Genomic DNA, 15,039 nt, shown 5'->3' on the forward strand with positions numbered 1-15,039 from the left:
CCAGAGAGAGTGAGTGAGAGAGCTGGGTTCTCACCACTCCATGAGGCTTGAACCAGTCAGGGTTCCCAGGTGGTGGGGGTAGCTGAGGGTCCGGAGTGCTGGAGACAGGCAGAGCCCCCAGCACGATCAGTCTGGAGAAGATAAAATCCCAGTGGAACTGATGCAGATTTTGGATCTAGGCATCAGAACACGTTCTTGAGCGTGGGTCAGGGTTTTTGTAGGGAAACAACAATGGTCCAAGGGAAGACACTAGATTTGTTCATGTGCAAACAAGGGAGTATACCAAAGTTGTTTCCTTCAGGCTAGACAATGGGAACTGATCATCCCTAGCTATGGTTCTTTCCAGGGAGCTCACAATGCAATTAGGCAGCTTCAGTATTTTGGATACCAATAAAGGATTCATTACTAGAATTGACCTGATAACTACTGAGCTGGGGGTGTGCGGGCATGGGTTCATTAACATCTAGTGCCGAGATCCACCCTCGTGCAGGGCTTCCCTGCTTTTCTGGTGCCAGAGTTCAGGGCGGTTCTTGCCTTGGAATCTCTGTTCTACATTCTGTGTGCTATTGCAGATGCCTCCCTGTCCCATCTTTGATACAAATGAGCCTAGGGGAGTGGCCTTAATCCTGTCACCCTTGCCCGAGGGGTTTAGGGGTGTCTCCCACGGCCTTTGCGTTGCTTTTTGTAAGTCTTTCTTCTGATCAGTTTTGGTTCAAGCAGAGGTTGGGGGGGTGGGGGGGCGTGTCCTTTGTGAGTCAAAGAGGCTGGGTACTGCACCCTGGTTCCCCAAGAACACAGAGCTGAAGCTGCGGGAGAAATGTAGATGCCCAGAGTGGAATAACCCAAACGGTGGTCAGGACACATGGGCTAACACCCCAATCCTTAGAAAGAAAGCGCCATGGGATCTTAATGATCACAAGCCGCTGGGACCTGAGTGTTCTCTGACAGGAGAGCGCCCCCTGGTGGCTCACTCCACCCCGCCGCCAGCAGCACCCTGGGCTTTCCAGCCACATGCCCGTCAGCCCCCGCGTCGCCGCGCTGGTGGGAGCTCAGAAGAGCCCGCAGCCGGATGGTGTGTCTGTAACATGATGGGCCCACACTGCGTAATAACTTTTTATGGCTGTGTTTTCTTACCCCTCTGTCCTCCGGGAGGGTTTTGTTTTCTGAGTTATTCACGTCAATAAAACCAGTGCATAAAGTGTCGGCCCATATGGTTATAGGCGTAATGATCCCGCTGCGGGAAAGGCCTGGTTTGATGGCCCGCATAAAACATTTGATTCGCTCCATTTTATTATTGACAGGTATCAAAAGCAGAGGAGACAGAGCTGATTAGTGCCCAGCTTCATACGCCAACTCTTTGCAAGACCGGAAGCTTCGCCCCTGGAAAACGTCCTTTTTCCATTCATTCACCATGTCCTGAAATAACCCAGAAACGGGCGGTGGGGTAGGAGACAGCTTTGGCAAATGGGAGCGGGTACTCTGCTGCATCGGAGGACAGGACTATAGGGACTTGAGGGGATGGGATGTCCAGGGATTGTGAACGGCAGAATAGAATTGTGTCATCAGGGCATTAGGTGACTGAAAGTCTTTACCATCAGCAGTGCAGGGTAGTGGTTAAGGCACTATGCTGGGCTCCAGGAGACCTGGTTTCAATGGCCAGCTCAGGCACGGACCTGCTGCACAAGGTTTGGCAAGTCACTTCCCCGCTCTGTGCCTCAGTTTCCCATCCCACCCTTTGTCCGTTTTGCCCATTCAAATTGCCGTAAGCTTGCCTGGTGGGGAGTGTCTCTCGTTCTGTTTGTACAGCGCCTAGCACAAAGGGGCCCTAAACTGGGGCCAGCACATGCTGCTGTGTAATACAAATTCTCTGGCTGTTGGGTGGCTCTCAGGCCAGATTCCAGGGGATATCAAACCCCACTTCGTGTCGTGCCTGCATGCTGCTTCCCGCCACATCTGGGCACGTGCAACTGCCCGTTCATTGCCCTCCGCCAGGTCACGGGAACAGCATTCATGCTCAAGCAGCTGGCATGGCAGGAAATGCTTCGAGCTCTCCGCCATGGTCATAGAATCATAGAATATCAGGGTTGGAAGGGACCCCAGAAGGTCATCTAGTCCAACCCCCTGCTCGAAGCAGGACCAATTCCCAGTTAAATCATCCCAGCCAGGGCTTTGTCAAGCCTGACCTTAAAAACCTCTAAGGAAGGAGATTCTACCACCTCCCTAGGTAACGCATTCCAGTGTTTCACCACCCAATTAGTGAAAAAGTTTTTCCTAATATCCAATCTAAACCTCCCCCACTGCAACTTGAGACCATTACTCCTCGTTCTGTCATCTGCTACCATTGAGAACAGTCTAGAGCCATCCTCTTTGGAACCCCCTTTCAGGTAGTTGAAAGCAGCTATCAAATCCCCCCTCATTCTTCTCTTCTGCAGGCTAAACAATCCCAGCTCCCTCAGCCTCTCCTCATAAGTCATGTGTTCCAGACCCCTAATCATTTAGGGGTCACAGGGATTGGGGCCAGTGATGTAGCCCCTCTCGATCATTGTCTCTCTAGACCCACCACAATGGACTCTAATTGCCCTCTCCCTATTTTGTCTGTCTCAGCTAGAATGGCCCATGGCGACTTCTCCTGTGGTCACGCTGGAAGTGGCTTCCTCTTAGTCAGGGCTGGAGGATGGGTGCAGTAAGTGGCACACCATAGAGTTCAGGGGCCCAGATCCTCAGCGGGTATGAATCCGACTGCCCTCTGTGCATGGAGGAAAACTACCAGAGACCACACTGAGATGTTATTCAAACTGTACCCACCTGAACAGCACAGACATTTTATTACACGCCTGCCCGCACACACAGTACAACTCAAGGACACCTCTACCGTGTATTATCTGGAGATGACCTGAAAATCCGATTCCCTGCTGGATTTATCATTCACCGCTCCTGGTTGACTCTGAGGATGAGCGATCAGGGACTGCTCTTGTCACGCTTGTTTCTCGCGCACATCGGGTCCATCAGCTGTTTCGCAGCAGTCGATGGGCCCGGTCGGCTGCAGCTGAAAGCAGCGTTGGTCCCGTCGCATCGGTACCGCTCAGTGGCTGTTCATTATGTTCACGGTCCATGCAGTTGTTACAAGGGAATTCCCTGCTCTGTTGCACAAGGGAAGAGAGGCTCACAGGGTCTGTCTATACAGCAACTAGACACCTGCAGCTGGCCCGTGCCAGGTGACTCAGACTTGGGCTGCGGGGCTGTTTCATTGCGGTGTAGACTTCCGGGCTCAGCCTGGAGCCTGGGCTGTAGGACCCTGTGGGGTGAGAGGATCCCAGAGCGTGGGGTCCAAGAACTCTCCACAGCCATGAAACAGCCCCGCGAGCCCAAGTAAATTATCCGTGGGATTCGAAGCATATACCTACTAGCGACTCGGACTGTGACCTCAGCTCCTGCTTTCTGATTCGATAGGAGGCCTCCTCCAGCTGTGGCGGGGAGTGGCAGAGGTGACTCAGTAGGGGGCGCTGTCCCCTTGGAGTCCGTGCTGCCCCCGATGTGATGCTAGGGGGCGCTGCGCTTCAGGAAGTGTCTCCTTTCAGACGGAAGAGAACCGCAAAGATGGGACAACTTGTGGTCATGAAAGGTGCCATGGCGTTTCTTGCATAATTTGGGGTATGAAGCTCCAAGACCTGGCTAAATTCCAGTCTGGGTAATTCCACTGGGTCTCTTTCAAGTCCCCTCCTTGCAATTCCAGTTGGATACAAAATTCTCCCCCACTCCCTATCCGAAGCTGCTGTGCTCTGCTGCTCTTAGACCGTTGAGTCACCAGGGCCTCATTCATTCAACCCCAGAAGCAGCCGCATGTTAGCAGCGGACAGAAAGATTCCTTCTGAGTCCATGTGAAGCAAGCAAAGCCCTCTGGGAACGAACGCTGCTTAGAGAAATGGACGGGAGCAGCGAGACCCCTTCTGGAATTGCTCTAGGCTTGGCAACAACAGTACCACCTGCCTGAGACTCACCCTGTATATAACCATTCAGAAGAACGGCCAGACTGGGTCAGACCAATGATCCTCGAGCCCGGTGACCTGTCTTCCGACAGTGGCCAGTGCCAGGTGCCTCAGAGGAAATGAACAGGTAATCAAGTGATCCATCCCCTATTGCCCACTCCCAGCTTCTGGCAAATCATAGGGCTGGTTCATCGGGAGGATGAGCTTTTAGCACAAAACAAATTCATTTGCTTGATTAAATGAAGACAGCGAAGCGGGGATGGGCACTGCAGCTAAAGCACGTGGGCTGGGAATTTCAAAGGCGCCTCAGAGTTCAGCACAGGGGATTTGGGAGCTTAGCTCCCTTGACTGTTAACAGCTGACTGGAGAGTAGGTCCACTGGGGTTCTTGGCAGCTCCTCGGGGCTGGGACTGTCTTTTTGCTCTGTGTTTGTGCAGCACCTAACGCAGTAAGGTCCTGGTCTGTTAGTGGAGTGCCTAGGTGCTACCATAATGCAAAAACTTCCTTTAAAAAAATGTCTCCATGGTTCTATGTGATTTTTCTCCAAGGGCGGGCACGTTCCCCTCCGTGTCCCTTGCATGTGTAAATCGCATCGCCCCCAGAAGCTACGGCATTAGCGGTAACAAAGCACATCTCCTGCTGCATGGCCTGAAATCCCTTCCTCCTTTCTGTCTCACTTGGCTCCATCTGGTGACTTGAGCTGTCTGTAGGAGACAGAACTCGGTCCTTAAATATTCCACTTTTCAGACCTCCGTATAAATCAGTGATTCCTGTTTGTTTCCAGGCAGCCAGCGAAGCCACAGGGAGATCCCAGGTGCAGCTGCTAGGAGATTCAAACTCTCAAGAGGAGGGAAATCAGCGAGGCAAGTGACGTGACAGACAGCCCCCGACTCTCCAGCTTGTTTTCCCGAGCCATCGGAGCTCGTCAGGAATGGAGAGGAATATATCTGATTGCTGATGAAACCCATTTGAGTTGATTGGGCTTTAAAGACATTCACAAGTCACCTATAACAACCTCAGCCCAGTGGGAGCAACTGGCTTGGCCTAATGAGACACTTTATTTAGCCTTGTCTGTTAAAGAGAGCACGGGGCCCTTTCTCCATCAGCCTGCCCCAAGGCAACAGGCAGAGCCCGGCACTAGCCAGTCAACTTGCTGGCCAGGCCAAGCTCCCTGGAGTGGTTTGGTGATACTAACCAGGCCCTTAAAGGGGCCTGGTATCCCACAGAGGGGAGGAGATTTCGGCAGCATCTGTTGCCACTGTGCAGACAGGCTGCTGCGCCCTGCACCGATGGTCACTTTAGTTAGGCTGGTGGATTCGTTCCTCGGCCCAGGGCGTTACATTCACCAATGCAGGGGGCCGGAGTGCGCCGTTTTCCATGACTATTTGGTCTCCAGATGTGGTGAGGAGTCCAGAGCTCACCACAGCTGCCCTGATGCTCTGCAGGCATGGGCCCTCGAGGGACAGGGGGGATGCCAGGGTGGCAGTGAATTCCTCAAAGTGCTTCTTTCTCCCCCCCGTCAACAACGCCTTGGCCGTTCCTGGTCGCAGCTGCTGAGCAGAGCCAGGGCCCAGCGGACACACCGCTCTGTGCACTATGGGAAGGGGACGGAGCTTGGTGCAGTCTGGGCATTGCTGCATTTCAGTCTATGCTGTTCCATAATCTCTTCCAGTGACTCTATCTGGAGGAGGGTGGATCCCTGTGGGACTCCCCAGGGAGGACTCTGGAGGCTGGGGAGCAGGTGCCCCCTCAGCAGGCTCTGAGTACGATCCAGGATGAACTGCTGACGCAGCCCCGTCCTGCTAAGCCCTGCCGTGGCTCCAATTCCACGGGCCTCCCCGAGTCTCGGAGCCTCCATCTGGAGCTTTCTCATTAGGCTGTGGTTAATGGAAGGCCGATGTTTGGGGCCTTGCCAGGTTGTTTCTGTGAGGAAGAGAAATGGATGAGGGGAGCCAGGTGTACTCTTTGGCGCAATCCTGTTTATTTACAAGAAATGGACACAGAGGCTTGTTTCCCTGTATGCAGCAGGCAGTTTCCTTGCTCAGAAGTCCCTATGCCTACCCCTCCAGCCCATCTGTGCCCCAAAAAACTCTGTCCCTCTGGCTTTCTCTGCCAGGGCTGTGCCTCCCTCACACCTAGCTTGCCAAGCAATCCTTAGCCCTGTGTTTGAGGCCAGCTCCAGAGAAGCCCTTCAGAAAACATGGCTTAGCCCTACTCAGGCTTTGCCATGTGGCCTACTGCCTTGGGCGGTGGCTTCTATTGTTTCTGGCTATCTCCCTCCATGAAAGGGCTTAATTGCTTCTTTCCTTTAGCCAGAAAGAAGGATGCTCAGCACACCCATCAGCTGTAATGAGGTCTGTGATTGTCTGTAGCTCAAAGACCCACATGATGGCAGCTGTTAACTCCTTCCAGCAAAACTATATCACCTGATATGACTCTAGCCCATGGGTGGGCCAGATTTTAGCAACTCCATTGGCCTGAAGCCAAGAGGCACGTGGGAAAAGTCATAACTGCAGAACATCCAGAGAAGGGGGATCTGCTCTCCCATGTCTCACATCTATCCAGCAGCTCAGCCCCTTCCCTTCACACTTTACCATAGGCCCAAGAACATACAGCAACTAAGCCCAGGGAACTCTGGGCCTTCCTCCCACCTCCCAAAAGGAGGGTGACAGAGGGAGGTAGTGGCTGTGATTACTGCGAGGAGGCTGCACCGCAGCAGTGGCGGGGTTTCCTTTTGACCAGGGAGCACTGAGATCGGTGGCATTTCCCGGCTACAGGTCAGTGGCTGGGCTGCCTCTGTCTCCTGCATTTGTGAGCTCATGCTTGAGGCTGATAGTTGCAGGGGAAGGAGTGAGAGTAGGGGGGAAAGCCATTGATGCTGCTGTTTATTTTCCACCATGATTTCAACAATTTCCATCCCACCACCAACCTCAGCCTGGTCCAGTCCACACAAGAGATCCACTTCCTGGACACTACAGTGCTAATAAACAATGGTCACATAGACACCACCCTATACCGGAAACCTACTGACCGCTATTCCTACCTGCATGCCTCCAGCTTTCACCCTGACCACACCACACGATCCATCGTCTACAGCCAAGCTCTGCGATAAAACCGCATTTGCTCCAACCCCTCAGACAGAGACAAACACCTACAAGATCTCTATCAAGCTTTCTTACAACTACAATACCCACCTGCTGAAGTAAAGAAACAGATTGATAGAGCCAGAAGAGTTCCCAGAAGTTACCTACTACAGGACAGGCCTAACAAAGAAAATAACAGAACATCACTAGCCGTCACCTTCAGCCCCCAACTAAAACCCCTCCAACACATTATTAAGGATCTACAACCTATCCTAAAGGATGACCCAACACTCTCACAAATCTTGGGAGACAGGCCAGTCCTTGCCTACAGACAGCCCTGCAACCTGAAGCAAATACTCACCAACAACCACATACCACACAACAGAACCACTAACCCAGGAACTTATCCTTGCAACAAAGCCCATTGCCAATTGTGCCCACATATCTATTCAGGGGACACCATCACAGGGTCTAATAACATCAGCCACACTATCAGAGGCTCGTTCACCTGCACATCCACCAATGTGATATATGCCATCATGTGCCAGCAATGCCCCTCTGCCATTTACATTGGTCAAACTGGACAGTCTCTACGTAAAAGAATAAATGGACACAAATCAGATGTCAAGAATTATAACATTCATAAACCAGTCGGAGAACACTTCAATCTCTCTGGTCACGCAATCACAGACATGAAGGTCGCTATCTTAAAACAAAAAAACTTCAAATCCAGACTCCAGCGAGAAACTGCTGAATTGGAATTCATTTGCAAATTGGATACTATTAATTTAGGCTTAAATAGAGACTGGGAGTGGCCAAGTCATTATGCAAGGTAGCCTGTTTCCTCTTGTTTTTTCCTACCCCCCCCCCCCAGATGTTCTGGTTTAACTTGGATTTAAACTTGGAGAGTTGTCAGTTTGGATGAGCTATTACCAGCAGGAGAGTGAGTTTGTGTGTGTATGGGGGTGGGGGGGATGTGAGAAAACCTGGATTTGTGCTGGAAATGGCCCACCTTAATTATGCACATTGTAGGGAGAATGGTCACTTTGGATGAGCTATTACCAGCAGGATAGTGAGTTTGTGTGTGTGGTTTTTGGGAGGGGGGTGAGAGAACCTGGATTTGTGCAGGAAATGGCCCAACTTTATTATCATGCACATTGTGTAAAGAGTTGTCACTTTGGATGGGCTATCACCAGCAGGAGAGTGAATTTGTGTTGGGGGGTGGAGGGTGAGAAAACCTGGATTTGTGCTGGAAATGGCCCACCTGATGATCACTTTAGATAAGCTATTACCAGCAGGACAGTGGGGTGGGAGGAGGTATTTTTTCATATTCTCTGTGTATAAATAAAGTCTGCTGCAGTTTCCACAGTATGCATCCGATGAAGTGAGCTGTAGCTCACGAAAGCTCATGCTCAAATAAATTGGTTAGTCTCTAAGGTGCCACAAGTCCTCCTTTTCTTTTTGTTTATTTTGTGCATTTCAGTGGGCTAAAAGAATGCAGTTAGAACAGGAGGACTCATGGCACCTTAGAGACGAACAAATTTACTTTATTCGTAAAGCTACAGCTCACTTCATCGGATGAATGTAGTGGAAAATACAGTGGGGAGATTTTATATACACAGAGAACATGAAACAATGAGTGTTACCATACACACTGTAACCAGAGTGATCAGGTAAGGTGAGCTATTACCAGCAGGAGAGCGGGGCTGGGGCGGGGACCTTTTGTAGTGATAATCAAGGTGGGCCATTTCCAGCAGTTGACAAGAACTTGTGAGGAACAGTGAGGGGGGCGGGGAATAAACACGGGGAAATAGTTTTACTTTGTGTAATGACCCATCCACTCCCAGTCTTTATTCAAGTCTAAGTTAATTGTATCAAGTTCAAAAATTGATTCCAATTCAGCAGTCTCTCGTTGGAGTCTGTTTTCAAGTTTTTTTGTTGAAGAATTGCCACTTTTAGGTCTGTAATCGAGTGACCAAAGAGATTGAAGAGTTTTCCGATTGGTTTTTGAATGTTATAATTCTTGACGTCTGATTTGTGTCCATTTATTCTTTTACGTAGAGACTGTCCAGCCTGACCAATGTACATGGCAGAGGGGCATTGCTGGCACATGATGGCATATATCACATTGGTGGATGTGCAGGTGAATGAGCCTCTGATAGTGTGGCTGATGTGATTAGACCCTGTGATGGTGTCCCCTGAATAGATATGTGGACAGAGTTGGCAATGGGGTTTGTTGCAGGGGTTGGTTCCTGGGTTAGTGGTTCTGTTGTGTGGTGTGTGGTTGCTGGTGAGTATTTGCTTCAGGCTGGGGGGCTGTCTGTAGGCAAGGACTGGCCTGTCTCCCAAACGCAATTAGAGTGGCCAGTCTTTCTCCTCACACTAGGGGATGCCAGGGCATTCACATGCACACCATCAGCTCTTCAAGGCAGAACTGCCCCAGCTATCTCTGTATGTCTGGGCAGCAGCCAGCACAGTGGGGCCCTGATAGCGTAACCAGATGTCCCCATTTGATAGGGACAGTCCCCATATTTGGGGCTTTTTCTTATATAGGCACCTATTCCCCCCCACCCCCATCCCGATTTTTCACACTTGCTGTCTGGTCACCCTAGGCCCTGAGCTCATGTAAGACCTGCAGGTGCTGCTGTCCCAAAAGTAAGTAAATCAGTAACTCTCACCTGCAGGGGGAGGCAGAACTTTACCCAAAAATAACCAGGTAACTGATTTTCTTTTTATAGGAATGAAAAAAATATTTCGCTCCCTATTTGATTTTGTATAACACCCATTGCTTGTTTCAGCCAACACAAAGCGTCGGATCTGTACAGGCATCCTTTAAGGGTGTTGACTTTTCCCGACAAGGCCATATCCTGATCCCAAGCCTCAAAATCTAACCTGGTATTCTCGGAGTTAAAGATCTAATGTTGGAGCAGGAGGTAATTACAGGTTTCAGAGTAACAGCCCTGAGAGAACCTGGATTTGGGGGGGGGGGGGGGGGCGGAGGGTGAGAAAACCTGGATTTGTGCTGGAAATGGCCCAACTTGATGATCACTTTAGATAAGCTATTACCAGCAGGACAGTGGGGTGGGAGGGGTATTGTTTCATGGTCTCTGTGTGTGTATAATGTCTACTGCAGTTTCCACGGTATGCATCCGATGAAGTGAGCTGTAGCTCACGAAAGCTCATGCTCAAATAAATTGGTTAGTCTCTAAGGTGCCACAAGTCCTCCTTTTCTTTTTGCAAAGGTAATTACAGTCGTTTAGCTCCGGGAGCTAAAGGGGGCATTGAAAATTCCATTGCTGAAAATAACAGGTATTGAAAGCAGTTACGGGAGAGGGGCAAAAAAGCTAATTGAGCAGGGATTGGTTTTAGCTGTTAAGCACAGATTCAATATCGCCAGTGAGTCAGGCCCCCCAGAATCGTGAGACTGGCTTAAAAAAATAACACCCCTTTTGAGGGTTCTTCTTCTTTGCCTTCTGCTTTGAGCTGGTTTCTAGCTTTTCTCCACAAGCAGGAAGGCTAGACACTTCCTTTTGTTAAGTGAAAGCTGCAATTCTCGCAATCCCAGGACTCTAGGTGCTGGGGATTTAATAGAAAGAGTAACTATATCAAGAATCCGTGATAAAATCTGAAGAGCTGGCTACACTGTGACCACTCCATTTTGCACGGAAACTCACGGGGGAGAAATATACCCAGTGCTCTCTCTAAAGCCAAGTATCAAGGTTAACCCTTCGCTCACCACGCACACGCTAGGTCTCTTTGCACCTTCTCATGTCCTCTGCCCAGCTGGGCAAGCACACGTGGAGGTGGTTTAAGAAAATGACAAGGCAGAGATAGACCCGAGGGGGGCTGAGCCCCGCTCAGGCCCAGAGGGGCGAGTACCTATCCTTCAAACAGAGCATTTGAGAGAGAAAAAGGGCTTTTAAAACAACCAACAGCCAACACTCCTGCAGCTTCAGTCCCGTCCTACCTTGCAGAGCGGAACAGAACATGCATTCAGCTTCTCTTGTGTATTTGAAGGTCTCTCCAACAGCCTCTCCCAGTCTGACCCACACTGGTCCAGTCCAGGCCTGGTCATGGCGACAGGGGTCAGGCCCAGACCTGTGGTCTCATAGCTCTTATTCAGGGACAGTCAAACATGAGCTGGAAAGACAAGACCCACCTCTGGATCAGGGAGGAAGGCATCCCTTCACCACCTACTGTGGGGTTCTCACTCCTTCTTCTGAAGCATCCAGTGCTGGTCACTGCCTGAGACAGGACACTACGTGGACCATCATTGCTCGAGCAGGTCTTTTGGAAAGAGACATCCAGTCTTGACTCCTAAGGATGGAGAATCCACCAGGCTCCTTGGTAAGCACAGGCACCAACTCGGTGGGTCCTCCAGGGCTGGAGCACCCACAGGGGGAAAATGGTGGGTGCTGAGCACCCACCGGCAGCCCCCTGATCAGCCTCCCCTCCCCTGCAGCGCCTCCCACCTGCCGGTGGGCTCCGCTGATCAGCGCCTCCCCTCCCTCCCGCCCACCACAATCAGCTGTTTCGCAGCATGCAGGAGGCTCAGGCTCTGGAGGGGAGGAGCGAGGATGTGGCGCACTCAGGGGAGGGGGTGGAATGGGGTGAGAAGAGGCGGGGCAGGAATGGGGCGGGGCCAGGAAGGGGCAGGGTGAGAGCGGGAAGAGGTGGGGATTTGGTGGGGAGGCGGGGGTGATCATTTGTTTTGTTGTTAATTACCTTCACTTATTTCTAGTCTGAATTTGTCTAGCTTTATTTTCCAGGATCTTGTCATGCCTTTTTTGGCTAGATTCAAGACCCATTTCCTATCAGCAGTCTCTTCCCCATGTCCATAACAGAAAGCTGTGATCAAGTCACCGCTCAACAATCTCTTGGATAACCTAAATAACCTGAGCTTCTTTATTCTCTCAAGACAGGTTTTCCAGACCTCAAATCATTCTTGTAGCTCTTTTCTGAACCCTCTTCCAAATGGTCAACATCCTTTTTGAAGCGTGGATACCAGAACGGGACACAGTATCCAGCCGCAGTGTTATCTCTGTATGTGGCATTACACGACCTCTCTGCTCCTACTTGATATTCCCCTGTTTGTAATCCAAGGATCACGTTTGCCCTCTTACCAACAGCATCGCTCCGCACTGGGCGTTCATGTTCAATTGATTACCAGCCATTCCTTCAAGTCCTTTTCAGCATCATTAATCAGAGTTCCCACGACAGCATGGTGCTGTCACTGGACAGCTGCAGTGATATCGTGGGAAGCTGCTAGTTCATGGATCTGAGAGACCCTCACCGATGGACCCCAGGACTTAGTGACACTTGCACAAACAGTTCCACTTCATAGACGTTCTCGGGCAATTCCTGCCTTCAACAGACGACCCAATACAATAGAGTACTCCGAGAATGGCATGCTTTTCCTCTCCCCTTGTTTCCATGCTCATGGGCTTGCTTGAGAACAATCCAAGGGATCCACCCACGTGCCAGGGGTACAAGCATGGCTTCGTCCTTCTAGCTCATTTGGCATTGCATATTGTGCTGAAAGGAAAAGCATTTTGTGGTTGCCAAGGCACAATCAATCAGCATTAAGGAGGAAGAATGGCCTTCATTACCGCACGTCTCTCTCTGCAGGGCTGATCCGGGAATTTGGGGAGAACGCTGGCTATTTCAGAACAAGTCTCCAGACTCCATGGCAACTGGAATTTCACTAATCAAGGCCAGTGGCAGGATGGAGGTACTTTTGCACCAGCCAGGGGAGCTGTTTGATTTTAGGTATCTGTCAGCTTGAATCCAGACCGCGTTTGGTTGGCGGGCTTTTGCAGCCGGCTCATCTTGCTCTGTGATCTTGTCTGGTCAGCAGGACTGGGCCTGCTCTCTGCTTGGAGGGGAGACCTCCTGTCACGGAGTCCCTGGGCGATGCTCTGGAACTGCTCCCCATGAAGCCAGTGAGGACTCTGGGGAAGTCTCCTCTCTGGGAGCAGACTGTCTTCAGGACACAAAGCTCACACGGCTTCCACCTTCCTGGGTCTGACCTCGGAACATTCAGCCTCCTCTGCCCCTCCGTGCACTTCCCACAGCGAGTCCGCCCAGGCGGGGTACAGGGGAAGCCAGAGGGTCCTGCCCCCAACTCCGCAGTCAGACGCGACTCTCAGCCAGCCAGTAAACAGAGGTTTATTAAACGACAGGAACATGGTCTAAAACAGAGCTTGTAGGTGCAGAGAACAGGACCCCTCAGCTGGGTCCATTTTGGGGGGCAGTGAGCCAGACAACCACATCTGCCCTTCACTCCATGTCCCAGCCAGCCCCAAACTGAAACTCCCTCCAGCCCCTCCTCCCCTGGGCTTTGTTCCTTTCCGGGGCCAGGAGGTCACCTGATTCCTTTGTTCTCCAACCCTTTAGCTCTCACCTTGCAGGGGGGAAGGGCCCAGGCCATCAGTTGCCAGGAAACAGGGTGTTGGCCATTCTCTGTGTCCAGACCCCTGCACAAACCTGCCCTCTAGGGCTCTGCAACCCTTACCCCACCACCTAGATACTTAAGAACTGCATAGGGGAAACTGAGGCACCCCCACACTATTCAGAGGAAACCTTAAGAACAGTCCCACTTCGTCACACCTCCCAAGGAAAAGCCAGGTGTGCTCCAGGTGTCGATGAATTAGCATGAGGGTCTGTTGCCTGGTTCAGGGTTGACTCAATGAACCAGTCCAGTGAGGTGCTGTCTCTCCACTGAGACCTCTTGATGAGTCATGGTGATTGAAAAGTCCATGGCAATTTTCATAAGCGATGGGCGGGGATCTGTCCTCCAAGGGTCTGGCAACAGCAAATTCCATCTTGGTTAATAACATTCTGCCTCCCTGCATTCCGCTCACAGTCACCGCAGGCGAGACACGGATTCTTCTTGAACTCCGTCCTGTCCATCACTGCTATGACTGCGTGCTGCTGGACGGAAGTGGCTGCAGGTCAGTCTTGAAATGGTGTGTGCACTCGTATGTATGTATATGAGCATTTTGGGACTCTTAGACTGAAAAGTGCTGGAGAAACGATCTAGCTGTTGCTATTGCCACGGGAGAAACCTTGTGGTAGGGCATAAACTAGCCAACCACCAGGGGTCAGGAAGAAAATTCCCCTATCGGCAGATTATTCCATAATTGTCCATGAGATTCTTGCATCTGTCTGGGAAACAGCTGCTGCTGGCCACAGTCAGACTCACGGACAGGACTGACCCCTGGTCTGAGCAGTTCTGGAAACTCCTACGGTCCTATGATTATTGGCTGTGCTTTTAATTGTGTTTTAATTGTGTTTTTTAATTGTGATCCTCCACATGCCTCATTATGTCCTGAGGCTCCCCCGATGCCCACATCAAATCCTGCCTCCTTCCCCCATTTTCAAAGCCCTACATTTTAGCCACCGTCCTTTTGAAGCCAGGTCACTTTTTGAGAGCCTAATGGAGAAAGGTGCTTAGGGATGGAGAGAGACCAGGTGGGTGAGGTTGGTATTATCTTTCATTGGACCAGCTTCTGGATGGAAGCCGTTAACAGATAAGAGCGCCATCTACTGGCCACTTAACAGACCCCATCAACTCTGTTTCTCAGTCAGGTGGAGAATTCTCTGATCAGATACTCATTCCTTTGCAAGTGAACTCACTACTTCTGCAGGCATCCCATTCCCTCCAGACCCAGGGAGCGGGGAACAAGCAGTGGTGAAATCCTTCCCTTGGGCTTACATTTACCTCCACTGCAAGAACCTTGACACGCTCCAATGATTTCTATGTGGTTTCTCTGAGAAGTCTCATTAGCCTGGTATAAAAACACCCTGCCTGCCTTAGCCTGGTAACTCATCCAACATACCTGACATTAACCAGCAGGAAGCCCTCGGCCTGATGCAATTTATTGCCCAAGCCATAATGAGGTTTGGATTGACTCACCTAAAGCAGCACCGACTTCGGAACGTGTCTAAACAGAATGCATCTTTCATGG

The sequence above is a fragment of the Lepidochelys kempii genome, chromosome 9 (assembly GCF_965140265.1).
Source record: "Lepidochelys kempii isolate rLepKem1 chromosome 9, rLepKem1.hap2, whole genome shotgun sequence".
Classification (NCBI taxonomy): domain Eukaryota; kingdom Metazoa; phylum Chordata; order Testudines; family Cheloniidae; genus Lepidochelys; species Lepidochelys kempii.